Below are 26,718 nucleotides of genomic sequence, written 5' to 3'. Positions count from 1 at the left end.
ACATTTACAGTTGACCAATTGAATGATTTGTGAAGTGGAAAAAAAATGCACATTTTGCTCGAAGCACATTATACCTCTGCACTATTTGACTTGGCAAAACGAAACATACTGTACAACTTACACCACTAATGAGTAAAATGTCTCATTGGCTCGTGGCGAAGCTAAAGGCAATAGATACACACTACGCTGTGTCTATAACACGCATTACAAAAGTCCATATCAGTATTCCCTTCTTTGCTTTTAATCCCAATTAGCAATTGCATGTTAATGACTTTTGACAACCACTGCCTGGATCTCGAGGCATCCTCTCTCCTCTGCCAAGATGGTGGGCCATTTGCTGGTGTAGTATATGGAAATGTTTAGTAAATTATATGGATTTTTGTGGATGTTGACTGTGAGGGCTCGAGGGGTTCTGGTTCAGCAGTCAGAGAGAGGGGGAGTGGATAGGGTCAGTGGCAGACTGCAAGTAAACAGGAAATGTATCAGACAGGGAGAAAGAACACACACTACCATGAGTGCAGGCAGTCAGTTTTGGGGTTGGAGAGAGACAGCGAGATGAAGAAAGAGAGGGGGAAAGAGATGATGGTAAAACTACTACTCTCTCACCCAATTCTGGATTCCCTGCAGCAGGAATTAACATTTTATATTCAGCAGAATGTGAGTCGCTCTGGCTCTGCTGAGAGCTCAGTGAACTCTCGTAAACTTGGCAAGCTCTGACTGTAGGCTACTACACTGGCATTTATAATTAGCCGTCCACATCCACATACAGCCTGTGGGAGACGGACTATGTACTTTATTATTATTATTACAGACAATATAATCCATCACTGCTAACTGAACGTTGTGTAATTTTTCTTTCTATAGCAAAAAAATGCTGTGATGTAGGTATGTGTGTATGAAAAAGGAATGTCAATCAGGAATGGTGCAGTAGCCTTACTTCTGTCAAACCACACAATGAATGGTACCCCGAAAGCTTCACAAAGATTTATGCACAATTACAAATTAACATGAACTTTTTCTATAGGTCTATACTTAGCCAAATGGCAACTCAGTAATGAGTCATATTATGACATTTCAAACTATATCACCTGAAATTACAGTGCAAGCAGTAAGTATTTTTTATTGTACTAATTAGCTATACAGATAATATTGTATTGTGCTTTTTTATTGTGCTGTGATGGAATAAACCTTATATTTCAAGCACAATTCTTTACAAATGTGTCTGATAAAACAATAATTTCTCAACGTCAAAATATTATTCCTCACACTTGATAGGTAAACTCTTATATATAGAAACGGCCCTTCAGACCGTTTTCTGCTGTACAGTATACTGTAGCTTCATTATCCCTATGTAGCCATGTTCAGAGTGGTATGTGTTTTGACTGATAGTGAAATGATGTACTTTTGTTTGATTGAAGTAGTTTGTCAATATAAAAATATATGCAATATATAAATAAACAAATATCTCTGCACATTTGTCAATAGGATAACACAATACAGCCCGAGAGCTAATGTCCATTGTGGTCCTTTATAGCAGCAACTTGATAGCAGCATCCATGTGGATGTGTGTGCATGTGGGCATATAGCCTACCGTACACATGCATGCATGAATACATTCCCTCTGTTTGTTGAAGTGGCTAAGGTTGAGTTTGCAGTGGCTTTGTTCTGTTGAGTGCTCTGTATAGGGCAGGAGGCTACAGATGTGATGAAAGAGTGTTCACCCTGACAGCATCCTTGCAGGGAAGGACTCAATGACACGCTCAATATCGCAACAACAATGTCGTTAGGAACAAACAAGTCCTGCCTTCTCCATCATTGATGGGGAAGATAATTGTCGCCCAATTTGCATAAGAAATGTTGTCGGACCGATTGGGGTCTTGAGCAAATAAGCATGTACATAATACCACTGATGCGTAATTAAAGGTGAAGAGATACTGATAATTAACCAATGACCCTGTAAATGTCAATCAAAATGTTATCTTCTGATCAGAGGGCAAAGGGAACGGAAGTAGAACCGAGTAGTGAGAGGAACACAGACTGCATCCCTGCACTCTCTTACGTGTTTTACACGAGTCCCATATTTAATGGTTCATATTATCATTACTGAGCAAGTAAATATATCAGGGTCTTCAGGGTCTAGTGACTTTCAATAATAGACTCAAAATTCCTAATGAGTTGGAATAATAACCTTTGGAATGCATATTTTTTGTGTCACCACAAAGTAATGCAATTGCAATCCATTATCGCCCATCAGGTCTTGGGGTTTAAAAGTGAACAGAGGTTTGATCAAATTACCCGTTAAAAAAAAGACAACCCCCCAGGTTTTAACTCTGTTCAATTTCATGAACTCGCCTTAATTGATTCAGGACTGCCTCTCTCCAGCTGGCGTCAATCCATCACCAGTGGTGCCCATGTGGAATCTAATATAGCCACCAGTTAGGCAGACTGCATACCTGCTTCTGCTTGCTCTCCCCCCCCCTCCCCATGTCATTCCCTGTTTGAAAGACAGATTATATTGGTCTCCTCTCAACACACAAAACCCACCCCTCCTCAGCCGTATCATAACAAGCTGTAAATGAACTCAAATACTGCCATCAACTGAAGATCAAACTGGCAATGGACAGGAGCATGTTCTCTTTCACTTTTTTTTCCTCCCATGGGCGAGTAGTTGAATTTACTGTTTTAATAAAACTACCATAACTCTTCCTCCTCTATATCAACCAGCCACATATTTATGGTACCATGAATTATGTCACCAAACATTGTGCCAGTAAGGCCAGAGTTATGGGGACATCATCACGCATCACCATAGATGTATCAGCGTGATGAAAGATTACCACACAAGGCTTTGCTGTATGGCTCTGCCACTTGGATTAACTGTCAGAAGGGCTTCCAGTACAGAGCAGAGAGAGCAGGAAGATATTTCTGCTTATTGCTGTTTGTACTACAGTAGAGTCAGACATCAGTCATTTCCCTTCTCAGCCTCCCAGAGACAGCAACAGGTCCTCGATCACAATAAATGCCTATAGCAGGGTGTTTTCACAATGGCTCATTTGAAAAGTCAACTGCCTTCTGTTTCTTGTCTGCCCAAACGGGCCCTTAAAATGAAAGCAAGTCAAGCAGAATAGCATTGTTTCTGATTAAGTCACTGTCAAAATGTAAGACATTAGGAGTCCAAAGAGAAATATATTATTTTATTGGAGGGATTTCAATAGCAGTATTTCTGATACATTGAGATCCCAGAGGCGGGGGAGCTCTCCATAGATCCTCTCTGATGTCAGTGTTTTTGACATCCAGAATAGCATAAAAATGAGAGCTATCTATTTACATTGTATCTCATGGCAAAGCCTGTCCTGGTGCCTTCAGTAAAATCAACTATTGTAGCCTTTCTAAAGGGTATTGTCAGTAATGTATAAAATAAAGATAATTTAATTTGTGGAAACTACCCATGAGGGACACACAAAGCCATCTTAGGGTCCCAAGCACAATTTGATCTTTCCTCACCCTTTTTAAAACATAAAAACTGAATTGCTGCCACATAGTGCTCTTAAAACAAGTGACACCTCTTCCATACAGGAGATCTGTGTGGTGCCTTAATCAGCTGTTATAGTGCGAAGGGAAACATGAAACACAAGCCCTCACTTGGACTCGAATTAGGGACTTAAACACTTAGTGATCACACCTGCCTTTGTTAGTCTTATAGAGGTTTCTGATGGAGTGGAATAAATGGCAGAACGACATTAATGCTTTGTCTATTTTTTTCGGCAATGTGCAATATGCAAAACTCCAAATCGGCAATATTTCACCTTTTTAAATTTTTAAATGCTGAAATTGAAAATGTGCATTAAAAAGGGGTTATGGAAACCTCTGTCTTGTTCTCCCTTGTAAAATAGTTGTCTTGCTCTTTAAGACTAGTCCGGTAGTTGGTTCCATAATGGTTCAATAACAAATGCATTCTTTCTAGAAATGCCTGCGTGAAACACTGAAGATACCACTCATTTACTTAAGACCACATCTACTAACTCGGCTGTATGCTGGTGGTGCTTAGTGTTGTCACCTGACCATACTGAACATTTGTCTCATCGTCGTTGGTACTGAAGAGTGCTGTTGTTCGGCGATTTGGTACCACAAAGCACTCGATGCTCATCGCAAGGCAGCCTGCAGATACTGTGCCTGCAGGCTGTTTTCTAAATTAGTCTACAGTACACTTGTGGATTTCACAAGCGTGATTGTGAAGTTCGCTTTAACATTTTTACAATGTACTTTTATTTGTCCAAAAGAGTCAGTAAAGTTAACTAATACTAAAAATCATTAATGTCATTTTTTGAGTAGAGAAATTCTACAGTATGCTCTGAATGTAATGCCATAAATATAATCAAGCTGTACATGCAGAAGACGACACACCACATGAACTGCCCACGATGTCCTGAATCTCCCTCTAAGCTGTTTGACATACAGATGATCTGCAGCTACACGGCCAACAGAATGACCAGACAGATAGACAGATAGACTCCCTCCATCATGCTAAACATGTCAATCAGAGCTTTGTGACAGAACACTCATCTCGCCAAGGAGATTATATGTCATCAGAGGATGGAGGAACTTGCAAATCCCACTTTCCTCTCACTGCTTCTGTTGAGGGCTGGAGGAGTAGCCTATCTCCTCCTCGGTGATTAAAGTGGGAGATTGAGTGTGTTTGCGCAGCACACAAAGAGGCTCATTACAATGCACTAGCATGTTGTTGGAAATAGCCTTGGCCAGGAGCTGTAATCCAGAATGTGCTTAATGAGGGGCCACCCAGCCTCTTCATGGGCCCAAGGAGTCAGTCAGATCTGGAGGAGAGATAGAGAAACAGCTCTCAACACATCAATCTTCACAGTGATTGAAAAATTATAATAATAGAGCGCGCCGCTGATATTTCGGCCTCTCTGTCTCACGATGCCTTTGCTGTAATGAGGTTCATGTCAGATGATTGTTCAAGGGAGAAAATGAGAAAGTATGGAGAGTGTTACAGGATTGTGCTAGCAACTGATAAACAAAGACAATGCAGGAGAATTCCTGACAAGATGTTATGGTGATTAATAGAATATAGAAGAGACAATTGGAATCATTACTTCTGTGTCAAGCACTGAAGATAGGGTGGCTTATTTATCTGTGCTGAAAACACTATGCAATATGTCTGTAAAAGTAAACTTTTATTTTAAAAGTTCACTTTTCTTTTCAAAAGAAATCATGAAAAGTGCCAATCTCGTTTGCTACACTAGAATCCACTGCAATACATAAGACTCATGGCATCACTACTACAAACCAAATTCCATCAACAGTGGCGGTGACAGTAATGCAAAAGCTCCAAACAAATAGTAGTTGAAAGTGTAAGAGAAAGTCACAATCCTAATGGAAGCAAAAAGCCATTCAACACTTTCTTTTCAAGAGCTTCTTTTAGGAATGGTACAGTGCATGTTTTTATGTACCTTGAGACAGGAAGTGTGTTGTCAATCCAACTGCCATGGCCCTGAATTTGTAAAAACTTTAAAAATCTACCAAAATCTAGCTTACTTGTTGCCAGAGGTGTGGACTCGAGTCATGTGACTTGGACTTGAGTCAGACTCGAGTCATGAATTTGATGACTTCAGACTCGACTCGACAAAATGTACAAAGACTTGCAACTCGACTTGGACTTTAACATCAATGACTCGTGACTTCACTTGGACTTGCGCCTTTTGACTCGAGAAGACTTGCTACTTCCCATGAAAACTGGGGAAGAAAATGTTCACACGGCCGCGCCGCTCTCAGTTTATCTGCATCTGTGAAAAAAATGTGCACCACCTGTATGCATGCAGAGAGCATGCGTGCTGCCTGCCAATCACTGTAGTCCCACGTTGTTTTGATTCGACAGCATCTAAGCAGGCACATTGCAAGACAACCAATGAAGCACAAGCAACAACGCGCCAGTTGGCAAAATGATACCGAAGATAGTTTCGTTTGGCTATAAAAATTACGAGGTAGTCGACAAAAAAAGAGTTGCAATTTGCAAAACATGCGGGCCCTTATTTGATTAATGTCATTGTACAAAAAGAGGTTTATATAAATACAAATCTTACAGACATACATGATTTGTATAAATTTTATTTCTGTGGTAAGAGGACTTGAAATGACTCGAAACTAAAATGGTAGGACTTTGGACTCTACTTGAGACTTGTTGGCTTTGACTTGTGACTCGACTCAGGACTTGCCTCATCTTTGACTCGACTTGACTCGGGACTCGAGGGCAAAGACTTGAGACTTACTTGTGACTTGCATAACAATGACTTTGTCCCACCTCTGCTTGTTGCTACTGCTTCCTTATTCTATGGCATGTTAACATTACTTTGATAAGTACAACCCAACTCACTGGCCAAGCCCATTGGGCATTTGCCCACATCCAATACTCAGCATGCCACAAATCATTTGCTCAAAATATTGATAAGTAAATAGGGAATTAAGGCATGCATATGGGCTGTGTCTTTCTAAAACAAGAATCATTGCATTAATTGTTAGGTTTGCAACTAAGTAGTGACAATCTTTTGTAGCTTAACTTTGCTGAAAATAATGGCCACAGTATTGTAGTTGTATTATGCATTTAACAAGTTCTATTAAGGTGGTGAGGCCACATTGCTGATTATTTGTTAACTTTAATTTGTACATTATGTAGGCCAACTTAATTTAAGTACTCAAACCTGGTATCATAATTTGATTTGTTTATATATTACTTAGGTGTTATGCACCCAAAAATCAATAGCATTTGTTAAGTGAAATGACTTATTTCAGGTCACATAACAAAATCAATCACTTTATACAACATTGAATTGTTATTAATTGTCATTCAAATAGTGCTTTTGCAGAATAACTGTAATGGATAAGCAAAATAATATTGTCAGAAAACAAAACAGGTCTCATTTGAAGATGTTCCACGTACAAGTGAGTCCCAAGCCTCCAATGTTATGAGACTGTCCATGAAACAATAGCCTGATACATAATTGAGAGAAAATTAGTTTTTTTCCCCCTCCCTTGTTTTCTTGATACATCTCCCCACATGAGGGCCTGCATACATATCTCTCAATCCTCATTTTTGGGGGGTCTTTTCAATTAATTTACTTAATGTTTTCATCCCCTGGCTTTTATCTAGTCTAAAGGAACTGCCTCCTTGTTGCCAGGAGACCAGTTGTATTATCACAGTCATTCATCCTTGCTGCGCTCTCCAGGGTCAGTATGTGACTAGAGTACTGTGCACGAAGCTTGTTGTGCAGTGACATACAGCTTGTCCTTTTCAAGTCCCAAATTAGCCAACCAATGACTCGAAACAACAAATAGTTTTAACAACTAAACAGGAAAAAGTCAGTGTGAAAGACATTTGCAGCTTAGTTCCAAAGAGATAAATAAATAGTAATGGCGTATTCTAACATCAGTAAATCATTGTCATATTCATTTTGAAACAACAGTACCATGAATAACAAAACCATCAATTAGGAAATTGGCAGTGTTTGCTTGCCTCCACTCTACATTTTACAGGGCTGGATTTTTGTGGTGATTTTTTGGCATGAATCAAATAAATCACACATAAATCTAAGCCTCCCAATCTCCCTGTTCGCTCTAAGCTTTCATATTTCTGTGCAATGGCAGATAAGTTTAATAAATTAAAGAAAATTAAAAGAAAATGACTTCCAACATGTGTATCCTCTCCTGTTAAACAAGAGAGACGAAGATCATAAGGGCAGAAACACGCTGGCCCTGTGTATCTCCTCTGCAGATGTGGATGCACTATTCAAATCTATAGGTACATATTTTTCCATTTGTGACTTTATGCTTTGATGCAAAGATCCTCGTATTGCCTTTGCACAGTGCTGATGAAATGATAGATAGATAGATAGATAGATAGATAGATAGATAGATAGATAGATACTTTATTCATCCCGAGGGAAATTTTAGGCATCCAGTAGCTTAGACAACCATAACACAACACATACACACATATATCTCACATACATAAAAATCACTCACTCAGAAATTTAAAGCGTTAAAGGTGCTAAGGTAGACTGTGTGCAATGGTGGTAGTGCAAAAGAGAACAGTGTAGGGATTGATCAGTGCAATAGCTTATTATTAAATATTAACTATGACTATAAAAAGACAAGAATGTAAACCTAATAGAATTAGAATTGCTTGACAGAAAATAAATAATATACGTTAATAACAATATATAACAGGGAATAAGTTATAAGATGTATATGTTATGACCAGAGTCCAGATTGTGTAGGAGGGCTAATATAGCCTATAAGACAGTCAGGTGTACAGCAGACAGAGATATAATGGTGGTAGGGGCTGACAGAGACAGGCTCATGCTCAAAAGTCCATTTCTCCCCTCCCCCTTTGTGTGGTATTGAAGAGTTGGATGGCCCTGGGGACAAAGGACCTCCTCAACCTGTCTGTTGAGCATGACAGTGACAGAAGTCTGCCACTGAACATGCTCCTCTGTTTATAGAACGTGCTGTCTAGTGGGTGGCGGTCATTGTCCATGATCGCCAGCATCCTACTCATGGTCCGTTTCTCTGCAGTTGTTGTGAGTGACTCCAGCTCAATGCCAACAACAGAGCCAGCTGTTGCAAATGTTGGAAGTTACATGATCAAACAAGTTGTTGTGTGTTTAGTGATCTTCTTTTAATTTGACATTTACATTCTGTGAAATAGTGTGACATGGAAATTTGTCTGTAAAAAACAAAACAACAAAAAGATAATAAACACTGTGCAAACCTTGGCATTCCCATTGGTTTCTAGTGTTGTTTCCTTTGGGTGCTGCTGTGGTTTATAGGAGGAGGGATTGAGTATAGCTCATGCTGACAATCAGTCATCAACAATCAGCTGTGTGTGCAGTTGGCACATCCACAAAGAGCGATGTTTCAAATTTTGAGAGACACTCACGAGGCCTGCACACATGGTGTAATTATGCCACTGCGAACGTGCAAGCTCATGCCAACAGCTGCGAGCGGCATGTAGGGGCCTTAAGCCACACAGCTCTGAGGACATATGGTCTCCTTGTTGACACACTCTCTGACATTAGGTGCACATTTAGTATTCCTTTTACATTAGTAATGGGCTACAAATGTATCTCAAGTAATTTGACAGTATTGTTAAAAATACTCCTATAGTGCATGTATAGGTCCCTGCGGGATAAATAAAGGCATGTCTTGACATAGCGGACCTGTTCATTTTCCTGACTGACTCCATTAAAATCATAATTTATGTCATGGTATTTGAGGTTACCTGTGTTTTCTCTATATGTAACTCTATATTTTCATCAGATTTTATGTGTGTTTTGAACATCACCATCATCATTTATGATAATTTTGACATTAATAATGAAAACATTATCTAGTAAATTGATTGGTGGTGAGTGGATGTAGCAAAACGTTACCAGGGTTAACAAAGCAATGCCTTTTTCAGTTTAAATGAGCACACCGGTGAATAGAGGGGTTGGCATTAAGGGGGTAAGTGAGCATCTACAAAGCGTACCTCCTATGTAACACCACTGCAATATAAAGCTTATTATTATTGTAGCTCTATCAATTGTATGAGCCATAGTTAATTTGTGTTCTTTTGAACTGCATTATATTCAAAGTTTGTTTCTAATGTTTTGCCCATTGCATTTGCATACTTACACGACTGAATATGAGCAACAAAGCTCATTATAATTAAGGAAAAAACTGATGATTTTTAAATTGTTTCTTACTTGACCCAGACACAGAGGACTGTGTCTAGATTTCAGCTAAACTATAATTTATTTAAAATAGGATTAGTCAACAGCATCTTACTGATAATTCCCAGCTCATGCTAAATTAATTACTTTACCGATGCTTGTGGGAAGCAGCATAATGTGAAATCTTTTTCTACATTATAAATATGCGAAAGTTTGAATATTTGTTAGAATGTTTGTTGCCAAACACAGTAAATCTAAAAAATGCTGTAATATAGAATAACATCCCATCAACCAGAATCTTCATCCCGTATGATCTCTTTGGAGACCCATTTCACAGTACAACAGAGTGCTTTTCAGAAATTGACTGAAATTAGCTCTGTGCCACAGAACCATAAAAACACAGAGAGGGAGGGAGGGAGAGATGGAGTGGCTGATGGCTGAATGCCAGGTGAAGCTCTCCTGAGAGGACCATGGGCACCGTGGCAGAGAGATCCAGCCAAAGAGCTTTGTTGTTATAAATCAGTTCACATCCCTATTTTTACTCATCTATAAATCTCATTGGGGAAAAAAGCATTGGAGCCACAGAGCCATGGAGGCTTCGCGTAGGCAGGAAATTAGTAGTTACTTCCCAGTGCTGCATTGGTTGAACATGCTCTAATGACCATTATTTATTTTATGCTGTCGTCCTGGTCCCAGATTCTCATCTGTAGCAGATCTGTCTAACAAAATGAGATGATCGTTAGGGAAGGGAGAAAGAAAGAGAAAGAAAAACAGAGGGAGAGAGATGGGAGGCAATTACCATGCTTTGTTAATTGCACTTATTTGCACTTATCATGGCAATTACAGGCCCCTGTGAATACAAATACAACAATGGTGATACTGAATGCCGGAGGTAAATTCCTTGGGTGCTGTTGTGGTTAAAAGCTGGATTTGGCAGTATTTCATATACCAGGGGTACTAATGCAATTATTCAAAGGATTTAATCTTGGCTATACCTTGTATGTCATAGTGCAATGAATTCCAGCTCTGCAGCAGATGATCCATCAGCACACCATAAAGAAATCCATTTACATTATAAAGCAAAAGCTTCTCTCCCAGTTTATGAGAACAGTAGTAAACTAGTGATGTATTGTCAGCGTATAAGTGGTCAGTCATCTACACAGACTATTATTAGAAGTAATATGAGCATAGCTCAAAGCATTTTAGACTGAAAATCACAGGCAATAGTTAGTCGACTTTAAAATATTCAGACAGATAGACATTGACCGAGGTCATACATCTCCCCAGCAAGATGTACGTGCCTCATGACACTAAGATATGTGTATTAATAGGGGCATTTTAAGTTAATGAAATGATATGGAGGATACTGGCTAATGAACCACACAGTTTATGGTAATGATTGGTACTTGTCCATAATTTAACCAACCCTTCCGCTTTGACAAGCATATAATTGATTGCCTGTGCTGAATCTAAGAGGTCCACTCTGTCTGAGTCAGAGTCTGTTTCCAGACATCATCTCAATTCTGAATTATTCAGAGGAACGTCTTTACATTACATAACATTGATTAGAGTTCATTATGTTATTTTAAACTTTTTACTAGCATCTACTTTTTTCTCTCTGGACATGGTCAAGCCTAATGATCTGTTTATCTATTTTATCAGTGCATGGAGAGAATCATCTCACTCACACTCGCAGCTGGCTTTAATAAAAATGAATGATGTACAAACACTGATAATTAATTGTGTGGCATATCCGCTTTCCAGCTACTACCGCACCAGCTAACCCAGCAAAGGGCAAATATTGTATGCTGGTTGTCTGTATAATGAAAATGCCTTGTTGGATTTACACTGGATTAAGGAGTTGAAGCTCCATGAGCAAGGATTGTTTTGATCCAGCGCAAAAGGTCGTTCATACTAAGAATTAATAAATTATCAAATAAAAACCTTTTCTATTGAACCACGTTTTCCCACAGCTTCAATAAAGTAAACATAGATTAATCAAACTTATTTGTTTTATAAAAGGGATGGTTTATACATTTTGTTTGTATTCTTATAAATTGAAAGCTTCCACTATGACTTATAAGTTAAGCAATATGGGATAGTTTATGGGACCAAAGCAAAGTGCCATTATGTTTGTTTTGAATAAATTAACAAACCAAACACCAACTCTGTTGCTCTATAAGGCAGTGGCAACGGCAGCCATAATCCTGTACACCCCATGCATAAATTAGTTTTTTAATGATTTTGTACAATTGGGAGTTCTGGATTAGCAGAGCCAGTCTATCATCTCCCATCTCTCTGCCAGCGCTGTTTTCTGTGAGACATGCGACACATCTGTAAGTTTTCTCGCCACTAGTCTCACATTGCCAGACCTTCCTCCACAGCGCTGCAGAAGGTCTAGCTAGTCCACACAACATTCCGGGATAGGAGACAAACATGCTCTGGTTTATTGGCATTTCTTTAAACTAATCATAATCATCTTGGGCGGCGCTAAGCGGTACCTCTGCAAAATAGTCTCGGAAGGAACTTGTTTTGGTGGAACATTCGCACGTAGGAAGACGAGCTCTGGAATTAAAATGGCTGAGAGAAGAGAATTTTACTCAAAAAAAAAGATTAATATAATTTGATTGTTGGTTCTAGCCCAAAAGGATGTTTCCTGAATCGTCCGTTTAGAATGCCAACACAAAAAAGGCCTAAGGTAATGGACATCCGGCGGAACCTCCAGCGGCACCGGAACAATCCTGTAAATGAAACATCAGCTATATAGACTATCTCTGCACTGTTTGGAGTGCTTTAATAAACCGGTTAATGTGAGAACTTTACTCTTGTCTCTGACTCCAAAGTGGAACATTACTTACATTAAGCATGTGTTGCCTATATATAACTGAATAAATGGATTGCCAATGCCAGAATTATGCAGCACACATGACATCAGTCTGTTGTGCACTAAAACACGCAACTAGCAGACGTATCTGAATGGTAAGTGTAGTTAGCATCTTTTTATTGTTTATGTTGTTTGTTAGCTTGATAGCTTGTGACTGGCAGTGGCTGTGCACAGACATCTCCGCCTTTAGCAGAGTAGAGGAATGTGTAGGGCTGGTCCGAATACCATTTTTTGAGCTTCGAAGCTTCGGTAGTAATGAGCATCGAATATTCAAAGCTTCGGAGAGAGGGGGCTGGACATATTATTATCTCTAATAAAGGCAGGAATCTCTATGTGTCTGTCAGTTTGTTTGCATTTTGATTATTTTGAAAACCTTTCATCCGAACGACTTCACAAGGGAGTGCAGTGTCGTATTTGGTGCAATATAGATAGACAGGCCAGACGCGTTCAGAATTAATAAACTTTTAATAAACTACAGAACAGCGCGAGCAGGAAGCGGCGCACCTCACGCGAGCAGGGCTTATATGCCCCGAGAACGGAGACTTCACTAATGATATAAAACACATGTTGACGGCTGCGAACGCGATACCTGGGGATGTACCTATATAGACAAATTATTATTAGGCTGGGCTACAGTAGGCTACGTTTTCACTGTTCGTCATTAACTGCCGTAGCCTATTCGCAAGTCACGTTATTTTCCATGAAAATTAAGTGCACATTTTTATCATGTGTAAATGGCGGATAAAAGCAGCTCGTTCTACTTACAGAACTCAGGTGATTTCTCAAGCTTGATGTGCTGTTGTGGTAGGCCAGTTTCAAATTGCATATTTGACACTCTGCCTTTGTCTTGTCCTCACTTAATTTAAAGTTATCCCACACAGATGAAGTCTTCGGCATTTTTGTCTTCTTTTCGCTGAATCGTGACAGTAATGACGTTGAACTCATGGGCGTTTTAACTGGGGCATGTGACGTGACGTCCCAGTAAAATCTCAAAGTCTCCTATATTTCGCAGTAGATTAATTTAGATTGATAATAACGGGTAAAAAGGATAATACATTTTGTTTCTATTATTTTATTTTCCACAATGTCAAAGCAACGCAGCTTAACCCAAAATACAAGCTCAGGCTTGCACTTCTGTCCATGCAAACTGCGCTGTTCTGCGCTCTAGCCAGAGAATACTCCCATTGCAGGAACACTTTAGTAGTCCAAGAAGAAGCAAATATATTTATTAAGTATAACGAGGTTGGGTTGTCCATCCTATTAAAATGGCTAGGCTATATAAGAAAATTGTAAAAGAGAGTATTATATTTCGAACATATTCAAGCGCGAATGAGAACCGTTTGGAGGGGATGCCAGGTTGTGCAAAAAAAAAAATAAATAAAAAATTTCAAATCGAATACCAACCCACCAAACGAATATTCGAATATTTGGGTCCAGCCCTAGGAATGTGAAAACTGATACAAGTCAGCATAGGCGTAATTTACAGGGGGGATGGGGGGTTTTAACCCCCCCAATAATCAAAAAGTGGCCAGTTTAACCTCCTCAAAAATCTTATCATAATTATGAATTTAAAATATTAACTGTTATAAAAGATGATAAGTGGTTTCTTTTTACTGTACCCGTGCCCCGACGACTAGCGTTATAAGCTAATTAGCGCTTTGTACTAAAACTGGTCACATACGATTAAGCATAAAAACAAATCCCAGAGAACAGTCGACTCGGTACACGTGTTATTAACCCCTAGGTTCATTTTGCACCGGATTTGCCCTTTAATGAATAACAATGGGGGCTCTGAATATAGCATTAAGTTTGAAGGATAGTATTGCTAATAGTTTGCATTTTAAAACACTTTAACATTTACATGTAGTCATGTATTAAATATATAATAGTTTAATGTAATTATTGTGTTCTTTCTAATAATAGTGTGTTTTAATCATCCTTTGTATTTTACCATAGGCCTATATCTGTATAATCCATAATAATTAACCACTGAACATGTATGTAGTAAGGGTTAGCCTCCATTCTTGTTAAGCCACATTTGATAAACATTACCACTGGACTTGTAGCAGGTGTTTTTAATCTTTTTTACACTATCCCAATAGATAAACTCCAGAGACAAATGAGTAATATAATTGAGACAGAGCTAATGGTACTCGATCACAATATACTTAGAAAATGTTAATGATTTGTTTAGATATGTTTTACAGATGATTTTAAAGTCTGATCTTATGTGGGGTCAGTTTGCACAGGTTTTCCCCAACTCCCTGTATGAGCAACTACTGTTTTCTCCTCTTTTTTCATCTCAGACTGCTAACCCTCAAGCTTTGTCAGGCTCTATAAACACAGTAAATCAACCAATGTCACAATAGCATTGGACAAAGATTTACAATGCACATTTGATCCAATAACCTCCCCTCTTAAGGAACCACAAAATTCAATTTCTACAAATATGACTTAAAATCCCTGAGCAGAAAAGCTTGTCAATCGAAAGCCAAAAAAACAGGAGTTGGCAGCACTTGTTCTTGGTTGAAGCCAAGGCACAAATACAAAAAAAATGTATATGTCCTAGCAACTGCTATTTATCAGTAATTTTTGAGTGTGTAGTGTTTGATTGAGATGCCTTAGATGCAGACAACTGAATGAATGAATGCCAAATGTCAGATATAAATGTTCACTATCCAGTTTTTTTAAACAGCTATGCACTAAAACACAAACCCTTCCACACTCATGGAAATGACACTGGACCTCTTTGATGTACATATCTGCAATGACGTCCTCATTATTCTTCATACAAAAAGAGAATAGATCAAAAAGTAGAGAAGAGAGGGGGATCAAGGGACACATGAGACTGAGTAATAACCTTGCCAATGGCATTAATTGTCTGTGTGTGTGTGTGTGTGTGTGTGTGTGTGTGTGTGTGTGTGTGTGTGTGTGTGTGTGTGTGTGTGCGTGAGTGAGTGAGTGAGTGAGTGAGTGAGTGAGTGAGTGAGTGGAAGAAAGAAAGAAAGGAGAAAAAGAAAAGAGGAAGAAAGAAAGACTTGGTTGTGCGTGTGTATGCAAGTATGTATATGTGTGGCCGTTGCAGTCAAGTTTAGCTAACAAAAGGTGACTGTGAGCCGGGTAGAGGGCACCGTGAGGTCCTGGTCGATTCAGCAGCCATTGCCATTAAGTTTAGACAATAAAAAGGTCACTGTGAGCCGCTTAAGCCCCCGTTGCAGTTGAGTTAGGCTGACAAACATAACCGACATGCGGTGAGGAGAGTTAAGTTTATGCACCAAAACGAGTAGTTAAAAAAAAAAAGAGATTGTGGCCCCCTTAAGTAGTATTCCCGGGACACAAACATGCGTTTACTGGGTGAAAGTCTTTTGGTTTCTCCGGGATGCGAACTCAGCTCCCCCGCTTAAAAGCCCTGTTTTTTTTTTTTTAAAGACCTCGTCTGTACTTTACGCAGACCAGAGCGGTCTTATACAGCAGCCCTCAACGTGGTGCATACGGCAACAAATACGTGGATGTGTACGTACTACAGTGCTTTACTCTTCGTAGCTATGTACGAATGGTTCATGAGAGTTGGGGCAGGCAGTTGGTTGTGGTTGTGGGCAGGGACCGGCCAGCTGAGACAGCTTGTAGACATCACAGCGTCTGCCTGGCCCCATACACACACACACACACACACACACACACACACACACACACACACACACACACACACACACACACACACACACACACACACACACACACACACACACACACACACACACACACACACAATTCCATGTGGAGAGGAGCTGTAACCTTCTCACCATGGGGTCTTGCCTGTTGCCTTCACATCACTTAGCAAACTGCTTGAACTCTTTTGTAAAAGTAATTAAATTTGTCAAGGGTGTAGGAGGAACAGAGCAGCCATTTAGAGGAAACTTCAGTGGTAAACATGCCAGACTCTGAGCTTGTGTGGCCTGCATTAAATAAACATCAAAGCAAATAAAAAAAAAATAAAAAAAAATCTTTTGCAGAAAAACCTCAATTTGCAAAATGGAAAACTACTAAAGAAAATCGTTTAAAATAGAATGTTAAAAAAAAGTTGTGTTTCATCTTTGTGCTGTATAAACATTTCTTGTCACAAAGCCTCCTTTGCAATATTGAAAATGTAAGATGGTAATTTTATTATTTCCACATCATAATTTCATAACTTTAAGTAAGTAGAACCCACTATATCGTTGTAAATATTACATGAGCCAGGTCATTGAGAAAGTAATTGGCTTGGATACTGGTCCACTGTCTCTGCTGAGATTTATAATGTTGCCTTACTGTACAAGACAGAGAGGGTAATCACTGAGACAGTTTATCCTAAAGCTCCATCTGTCTCTCACCGTCCGACATTGGGCGAGGGGTGCAATTGTTTTAGGGCAAAACAGGTGTCAACCTAAATCAAGTTGGAATGCTTCATGGATAAAAAGGCCGAACGGGAAACAAAATGGAAGATTCACTCTATTGAAATTAGATCCAGCAAGAATCTAATGCTTCATTTCGCATGCATTTTGTTGTATTTCCTTTTCATCTTTTTCCAATTCATCTTTCTCTCTCACCAAGTCTCCCTCACTTGCTCTCTCCAGGTTTTAGCTGAAATTAAATTGATTTGCATAATGAAAGGGGATACAATTTACTTTACAAAAGTAAAATAGAAATAAAAAAGGACTTTCCTCCGAGGGCGGATGGGGTATGAGCCACAAGAGGAAGGGAGAGGTGAAAAAAGAAACAATAAAATGCAATTATACAGCTTCAATAAACCCATAATTCCAGCACGTACAAAAATACCCAGATAGGCGGTTCACATTATTTCATTCGACAAAGCTATAAAGACTCATTCAAAGCCGCAGCGAGCCTTACAACACCACAAATTCGCTAAATGCTGGTGTTAAAAAAAAAGGAAATTAGAATGTCGCTAACCCTTGTGACAGCCTCCACTTTCTACGTAGGTGCTATTACTAATTACATTTCTATTATGATGGTAATGCTTGGCAACCTTTAACAAAGAATCTCATCTAATTATTCTGTCATTTGTTATATGTCTGTTCTGGGTACCATTGTGAGGTGTGGGATAAAATAAATATAACAGAGATGAGAGAAATTGGACGAAAGTCAAAATGTTCATTAGTAAATTCAGTTTAGGTAAATTAGTTTTGATTTAAAATATATATTTAGAATTTGTTCACATACTATTTTTCATTTATGGAAGGACCGGTATAAGCCCAAAAAAGGCATTATACTGTACGTTGCAGATGCATTCATATCAAATCAGTGAACTTGATGAACTTTGTTCTTGGATCATACTCTAATACTACATAAACATATCAGACTTTCAATTTGTTTCTCTATAGTGCCAGATAAATCCACTTCAACTCAACTGAAGGAGAACAGACTTTAAAGCAGGGGTCACCAACGCAGTGCCCGCGGGCACCAGGTAGCCCCCAAGGACCACATGAGTAGCCTTCAGGCCTGTTCTAAAAATGAAAATTGAATATTGATATTATCTGTTTCCTACCTTGTTAAGTCATTGTTGATAATTATTGATAATGAGAAATCATTAATGTGATCAGTGTCTTCACATAGATGACTATCATTAATCATTAATAATCATATATAACTAAAGGCAAACTGAGCAAATTTGTTATTTCAGAAGAGTGTATCAAACTGGTAGCCCTTCGTATGACTCAGTACCCATGAAGTAGCTCTCAGCTTCAAAAAGGTTGGTGACCCCTGCTTTAAAGCGTCTCAAAGAATTGATATCTATAGACTTGCTGCAGTTTCTCTCCACCAGGCCCTCTCCTCTCTGCTGCCGTGCAGTTAATAATGTATGAAGGCTAAGTCTTCATGTCTGCTTCCTCTCTTCATTGAAATGTCAGGTGAATAAAAAGGAGTAGGAGGTGTGATAACAAATCCTTACAGCATAGCATGCCATTTTAAGCAGCAATGCAAGCTTCGTATCTAAAGTACACGCAGGCATGCACACAAACATACCTGCACATTTTCCTGAGCTGTTATTCTTTAAAGCCCCTGAAAACTTGCTTTTACATCTTAGTATTTCACTATTTATAGGTAAATATTCATAAACAAATCCAGGGAGAACATGCAACTCAACACAGAAATGCCCCCAACTGGCCAGCTGTACTATTTATTTTCATTAAACAGGATCGCTTCCTTTTCTAATTAAAGGATGTATTTATTGTTAAGCCACTGGAATGACTATAGCTCTACCTAAATTTGGTCCCTTATTAATGCAGGCACATGTGATTTTTAATCAAAGAGGGGGGCTAAGGCCGGCCATGGCTCTCTTAAGTCTATTGTTGAAGTAGCCTCTTCAGAGTCTCAAGCCCTTTTATTGAGATGACCTTATGAGATCTACTGTTCACGAATAGCAATGAATCGTAACAGCATCAATGACATTTCTATTACCAAAGCCACAACAAATTTTTGACAACACAATGCTTATTCATGTGAGACACAAAAGTGTGTCACATACCCTGTATATTACTTTTCCTTTATCTTCACAGCATCTGTTGTACCAAATGCTGTTTAATGGCCTATTTTAGCACGAGTGTGAAAACAAATAGCTGGCAAGCATATTAAACTGGCACAACAAGCCTGTTATCCCTGCTCAGTTACCATTTACTGGAGTTTATCTAGCATTGCTATTTTATATTGAATGCCACTTCAAGTGATTGGTCATTGTTGTTTTGTAGCACATGTCTGTAGGGCCACTACAAAAATGTCTATATTATATATATTATATCTATATTTTACCCCAGAAATTTCAAATTTTTTTTTTTTTGTGGAGAAACACAGTAAGACAGCGCTACCCTTGCCCTTGACGAGTTTGGTACTTTGTCAACCCTGAGCTGATTTACGGTCTCCATTTAGAAGACAATTGATCCAGCCGGGGCAAGAAATTGTAGAGGATGGTGGGAGAACACCTCAGCATGGAGTGATATATGCTCTATCTGTGTCTTCCTACCATTACATTAGAGACTCATAAGGTATGGCTTTAGGCATGGGATACTCAGTCTACCTCCCTGTGGGAAAAGAGACGAATGCTTCTACATCTCCCAGTAGAGAGATCAACTACCTGGACACCCATTAATTCACCCATAAATTTTAAATGTGAACATCACTGATGAAGTGCTGCATGTTCAATAAAACAACTTTTGACATGTAGGTATGGACCTATGTGTCTCATTGGATAAGTCTTTGCAAAGTGCTGGTTACACTAAATGGCTGGATGAGATTATATTAGTATGCACATCGTGTTGAAGGGACTGGATCCGAATCTGCAGACTCGTTCCTGCTGCATGGGGCTTGAAGGGCAAATAAAAGTAGCCTTTTGTTGTGAGGGCATGATGACATCAAACAAAGTCTTTAGCCTTTTCTGAATGTGGCATTTTATTTCATTGTATTTTTGAAATGTTGATGCCAAGGGGTCTCCTGGTAGGTGCCAAGGGGTCTCCTGGTAGGTGACAAGAGAATGTTTTGAAAGCATTTATGGTAGATGTGATGACAGTTGATGTCAGCTCAGATTGAGGGATGTTCTTAGGTAGAGAGGTATCGTCTAAAAGCTCTGGTGGAGCCTCAGAGAGTGCAAGGCCACAGAAATAGGGTCTCAAGGGCGTCTTCAAAAGAGATATGAGAGTGGATCAAACCACCTTTCTAACTGTGTAAACATGCAAAGTTAGAGTGTCGGCTTTTCTCCTCACCTCTGGTTTGCCAGAAATCAAAAAGACAAGGTGTGAGAACGAAAAACAGGTTTCTTACTAAAATTTCAGTATTAAAAGGAAGATTCATTATTCTCTGACCAGACATCCATTTTATATGTTATTCTCAAAGTAACTCATATTCAACATTCAATACACATTTCTTTCAAAAAGTCTCCCTTTTAATTCCCCCAATCATTTGCATGTTGTTTTTGTCTATACCTGCAGGAACTGCATGGAAAGTAGCTTGTAACTAAATCTGGTACAAGACATTTTTCTTCTTCCTTGAGATTAATGTTTTTTTATTCATACATGTAGTCCCCAAAAGATTAAAATAAGATAAAAAAAAAAAAATGAATACAAATACCAGCAAGTGCAGTTTATGGTAAAATAAGTCATGTTCACAAATTCTCTATGTTTGTGACAGTTTGTTTCCTCCCCATAATGCTCAGGGGAGCAATGTGAGTAACACTACAATGGCTTACTGCCACATATTTCTGCATGTTAGCAATGCGTAAAAATCTCTGTATATATATCTTAACCTCATGCATCTCAAGCTGTGAAACAATGCACTTCACACTAACCACACAAGCCACATGTCAAAAGACTATACCGCACTGATGTTCTCCACATTGTTTAGTGAGGCCTCAGTGAGATGTCCCCCTTTATTTAAAGTGACAGAGATGCTGAAGAGGCAGACTCAAATGTAGTAACAACAGAGACAGCGTCAAATCAATTGTCTGCTACACTGCAATAAGTTATAGAGGAGTCACCACTGACCTCTAAATCAGGTCTATGCACTTTAAGTTGAGCAGTAAATTCTAAAACTAAGAGTAGGTACAGCTTTTAGAATCTGAATTTCTCTGAGCTTGTGTGGTTACCAAAATGTCTTAAAAAAAACCACAGGTATGATCCCTGTTATGCCCAGAGATATGTGCTTCATTGTAATAACTATTCGCCAAACCATTGTGTTGGTTATGGATTTAAAACCCTTTGATAAGGAGCACCAACAACACCAATAATCTAAAAATGTGGTTCCGAGCTCTGTTTTTTCAATCTGCCTCATTCACTGAGCAAAGCTATGACTGACTGAACAAATACAAACAAAAAGACAGAGAGAGGAGTTCCCCCAGCCAACACACAAAATCCTTTGTGAAAAAACTACGAACTAAGGCAGTTGTCTACACACATTTTTCATTTAAGTTTTAACTGCACAATTACTCTTCAACATTACATTCAGACTACAGATTTTTTACTTGGACTGGAAGGAAAGGTACATAAAAAATATAAAGAACCCATGGCTTCACCCCTCCTACAAATCACACTTGATAAAGGTCCAAATTGCCAACATCTGGTGGAGCACTGATCATGTGCACCTGCTAATGAGAGCACTACACAGTAATGTACCCCCTGGCTATTCCCGAGACCTGAAATAGACCTAAATATAATGGAATTAAAGAGAGAATGGGGAAAGAGTGAGATTGGCAAGTCATTATGTAAGAAGCAAATATTTTAGTTATTTAGATATGTATACAGATGGGTCCAAAGATGAAAAGGATAAAGTAGGCACAGTGTTTCCTTTAGGATTTTTTTTAGCAGTGGGGGCAGGTCTGTCCGAACAGCAAGCCTCGCGTGAGGCGCGCCGCTTCCTGCTCGCGCTGTTCTGTAGTTTATTAAAAGTTTATTAATTCTGAACGCGTCTGGCCTGTCTATCTATATTGCACCAAATACGACACTGCACTCCCTTGTGAAGTCGTTTGGATGAAAGGTTCTCAAAATAATCAAAATGCAAACAAACTGACAGACACATAGAGATTCCTGCCTTTATTAGAGATAATAATATGTTCAGCCCTCTCTCCGAAGCTTCGAATATTCGATGCTCATTACTACCGAAGCTTCGAAGCTCAAAAAATGGTATTTGGACCAGCCCTACAATTATGCTTAGTATAATATAAATATATAAATATAAAATAATGTAAATGAGAAGTAATTCATTTGTATTTGAAGGTCACAAAGTGGCTTTTCAACTCACATATTAGCACCTACTGTATTTTATTACCTTATTCAATATTGTTGTATAGAATTGTAATAAAACAATACTATTTCTCATCCTATTATGGTACAACTGGTATTCCTAATATTGTGGTCAGTGAGTATATACCATCATATTTTCATCAATGTCAATCCTAACAAATTGGGCCTAGACCACATATGATTGTGCAAATGTACTTTATTTATACCTAGTCCTAGGTCAGGGGTCATCAATTACATTTTGCCAAGGGCCAGAATACAACAAGCATCATCATCAAGAATGAAGGCGTGAACATAAAGATGGCGTCATTCATGTGCATATTAAGTAGCCACGTTGGTTTGTTTTTGGTCTTATAATACATCCATAAATGCTCCAACAGAGAGGATGGTTTGTTTAGCCAGCAGTTAAGTTTACAAGAATTTGTCAAAATTTCAAGATTTGTGGCAAACTAAGAGAAACAGTTAGACTACAAACCGACAGCTTTTGTTGTAGCTTGTTTGTCAAAATTCGCTATTTAGAGTAGAGTAGAGCTGTGTTTGTGTAAACAGCGCGGTGGACGAGAGTGGACTGCCCAGACAGATCAGATTGAAATATATCGCTTCCTACGTGTGTATGCCTGTAGACAGGTGAGTGGGTATTGATACGTATTTACTTTTAGGTTTTATTGTAGCCTACTTACAGTAACAAGCTATCTTTCCCAGTCAGGTGCATTTGCTGCGTGTTGTAACACACTTCTACTATGTGTGTGTGTGTGTGTGTGTGTGTGTGTGTGTGTGTGTGCGCGCAGCGTGGGCATCGCTGTTCAGAATCCCGTCTATCTTCCAAAATGTAACGATTGTGTCCAAACTAATTGTGCTTGAAGCTGCAGGCCATCCAATTATAACGACCTCATCCACATTGTCGAAATCATTTAAATATTAAGCCATTACATTGAAAATCTTTTAGATAACAGGAACCTATGATTTACTGTAGCCATCCTAACAACACACTACCTGAACGCCTTTTTCTAGTCTCCCGTTTCACTCTCCACAATGCTGTCTTCGGGCAAAAAGTCACGTCGTGAGATCGATAACAGTTAGTTAGCTAGCCTGTTTATGTTTCTTGTAATGTTAGTCTTAGTTATTTATTTCTTACTTTGATTTTGGCGTTTAATAGTCGACTCGGAAGAAAGCGAACGTTTTAGCGATAAACTACATCAACACAACAGTATGTGGAGTTAAACTGGACGGGCCCAATAACCTCTGAATAGTTCTACTTGTTGTTAAATTGCAATGTGAGCGGCAGCCAACGGGGGGTGCATTATGTCGGCAGGATCATTTAAAAGGCAACCGCTGCCCTATTTCTGATACCGTGGTGGAAGAATTTTGCCATGGCGGGCCACCATAATAAAATCAACATAGAGGAAACACTGAGGCATATGAATTTATATACCATCAACAAATGTTAACATAGGGAAAAGAATACCTGATCAGCTGTCAGTTTAAATCATCACAGGCCTACAGTGGGTGGAGGAAGTAAGCCCAGACAGTGGTATGCTGTGTTGATTCAATAGCTGTCCTTCAGTCCTAAGAGTGGAAGAAAATATGACATTGTGCAGAAAACCATTAATACACAGGCTGTGTTTAGAGGAAACAGAAGGGAGGAGACAGCTTTCACTAGACTAAGGTTTGACCACATAGGATTAAATAAAACTTTGTTTTTGCCATGGAAAATGTTATCAGATGAATGCTCTCAATGCAAAATACAGAGAATGTGGAACATATCCTCATGCACTGTGGAAAGTATAGGAAAGAGAGGCTAAGATTAGCTCAAAAGATTAGTAAAGCAGGAAGAGAATGGGACTGTTAATATTAAGTCTATGACCACACCCAACCAAGAGAACAAAAAGCAGATGAGGTCACAGAGTCACAGAGATGTTGGTCCTTCACACTTTTCTTCTTTTAAAAGCAGCATTGTGTAACATTTTTAACTGCTTTAAAACCATTTCGATGCTACTCTGACTTGTAATAGGGAGAATGGTGCCTCCGTAATTCCTACTGACAGAGGAAAATAAAAAGCTGACAGACAGATGGCCATTTTGCTGTTGCACTAGTAATATTAGCTGGCTTGTCATGGCTTGTGTTGTTGCATTTGCTTGATGTTTGGCTGTGTAAGCAAAGTTGTCTACTCGCTTGTTTTTGACCATAAGTAATGTAATCATAACAAATGCATGTCTATAGAGGGTTTTCACCGACGTCACGTTCTGGGTGGTAACCTGGATGCGCGGCCATATTGGAGGCACTCGGTGTAAACAACTGAATGGAGTAATGGAGTATTGTGCGCTTTGGATACTTTAATACTTTATGTCTAAACAACAGAAAAGGTCATCAAAACGCGTCCAAGACGCAAAGGCATAAAGGGAAGGACTTGGACCACAAGAAAAGGTGCGATATTTCGAGAAATTACAGTTTACTGGCGGTGCAGATCCCTACAAGTTGGCTCCCTCTTCTTGGATCCATGGCAACCCGGTGATTCTTCCTTCAGTTGCATATCCCGAAATAGTCAGATAGTCAGATACCTGTTTTCTCGCCGAGCCCATACACAGCGGAAGACCTTAAATCCTACAAAGGTTTGTAGGCCTATAACCAGATGGTGTGTGGATGGGTGAGGGAGACGCAGTACCAAGTCATCAACGACCGTTGTGTTGTGAAGGCCAAAGCAAGTAATGCAATAACATCTTTAATCAACCTAACCTTAACTGTATGATATCATTGCGATACTCAAGGTGTAGCCAAGTGACTCTCAATCGTTTTTTTTCATTTCAAAGACCGAACAAGACAGATTTTTCCCTCGTAGATCCTGGTTGAGCTTTGCCAACCACAAGCGCCTCCTTTCCTCTGATAACTTCTGGCATTCCTCTCCCTGGTTTTTAATAACTTTTGGAAGTCAATAATATTCCAAATGTTTTTCTCGGTCTGACCTACTGGTACAACCTAAAACACAGCAATAATTAACAATTTTCCTTGACGGCGTTCGGGATCTACTTCAGTGCCTGTGCTTTGTTGTGATGCGGAGTACCTCCAATATGGCGACTTCTGGTCTGATGACGCGTCGTGAAAACCCTCTATATTTATGACAGCGGTGTATAAGTGAATTACACTCTCAAACTGTAGGGGCGCCAAATTGCTAAAAGTACATGCTTTAATTCTTGATTAAAAAACCAACAACAAATTAGTATTTAGCAATGCCTTTCACTTTGATGACAAGAAATTAAACTTGATCTAGCTCCCTAAATATCAACCATTTAAGAGGCTAAACACATTATACAATGTACAATCCTCGTCATTTACAGCAGGCTTGCTGTCAGTGCTAGATAATACATGTGAGGTATGTGACAGCAGCAAGAAGCGCACTTGAACCAGACTTCAAGGACAATGACAAAAAAGGTTGGACATTTTTGCACAAAGTCCTCCTATGATTCGTCAATTTGCAGGGCTGGACCGGGGTAAAGAATCAGCCCTGGACTTTTGAGAACTAGACCAGCCCACCACAATCAGCCGGACACCACCCATCCTTGCACTCCCCTTCTACACAAGAACATACAGTACCAGCAGGGGTCAACATTAGCACCATTTACCAGCCAAATGCTGGTAGAGTTGCTTCACTCACCAGCCAAAAAACAATGGTAATCTATTGAGTGGTAAAATTTGAACATTTACTAGCCATTTGGCTGGTGGGCAAAAAGTTAATTTTGAACCCTTGCATACCAGCCGATACCACCCCCTGCTACTTAGCTAAGTGGTAAGATAGTATGTGTAGGCCTACTCACTGAGTCAAAAAGGCTGCCTGGTTCATGATGGCAAGACGGCTGAAGGTTGAGGTTGGAGCATGGGTGTCATGATGTCTTAAACATAAACAGGTGACAAGTCTATAAGTTAAGCTAAAGCTGCATTTTGTACACAGTATGACACTTGTGTTATAGTGGAATGTGGACAAATGAAAAAGCTATAGTATTATGTTCGCAATTGCATTAGCTTGCTAATATATAACTAACATTAGCTTACTTACAGCTAGTCCTCACTGGTAGACATGGGTTGCTAAAACAATCATTTGACATGGTTAAATCTCGTGTTTTTAGCTAGCTACGGGCATTTTGTGGAGAATTGTTTTCCCAGTCCGTGGGGGCGGGACTTAAATGCGCTCTGTCTCTATGGTAGGATGGATCTAGTAGCAAATTTAGGAATCCTAGGTAGGATGTAGTAGGATGTGATTGGCCAGTACTCAGATGAGAGACAAACCAGTGGGCCAATCATGTGATCGTTCTCCTCTCTGTGGGCCAGTCAGCCAAAG

At 39.3% G+C, this 26,718-nt stretch overlaps 1 long non-coding RNA gene across 1 annotated transcript; it reads right to left on the bottom strand.

Annotated features, from left to right (window-relative positions):
* Nucleotides 1–4,288: 4,288 nt before the first annotated feature.
* LOC116051405 lies at nt 4,289–26,535 on the bottom strand. Its single transcript, XR_004105342.2, has 3 exons — nt 26,198–26,535; nt 23,854–23,954; nt 4,289–4,832 (listed from the first exon to the last, which is right to left on the bottom strand). It is a non-coding gene; the product is annotated as an uncharacterized LOC116051405 (long non-coding RNA).
* Between the last annotated feature and the right edge of the window lie 183 nt (nt 26,536–26,718).

The sequence above is a fragment of the Sander lucioperca genome, chromosome 6 (assembly GCF_008315115.2).
Source record: "Sander lucioperca isolate FBNREF2018 chromosome 6, SLUC_FBN_1.2, whole genome shotgun sequence".
Lineage (NCBI taxonomy): Eukaryota > Metazoa > Chordata > Actinopteri > Perciformes > Percidae > Sander > Sander lucioperca.
The sequence above is the reverse complement of the archived record's forward strand: the minus strand, read 5'-3'. Positions and strand labels throughout refer to the sequence as shown.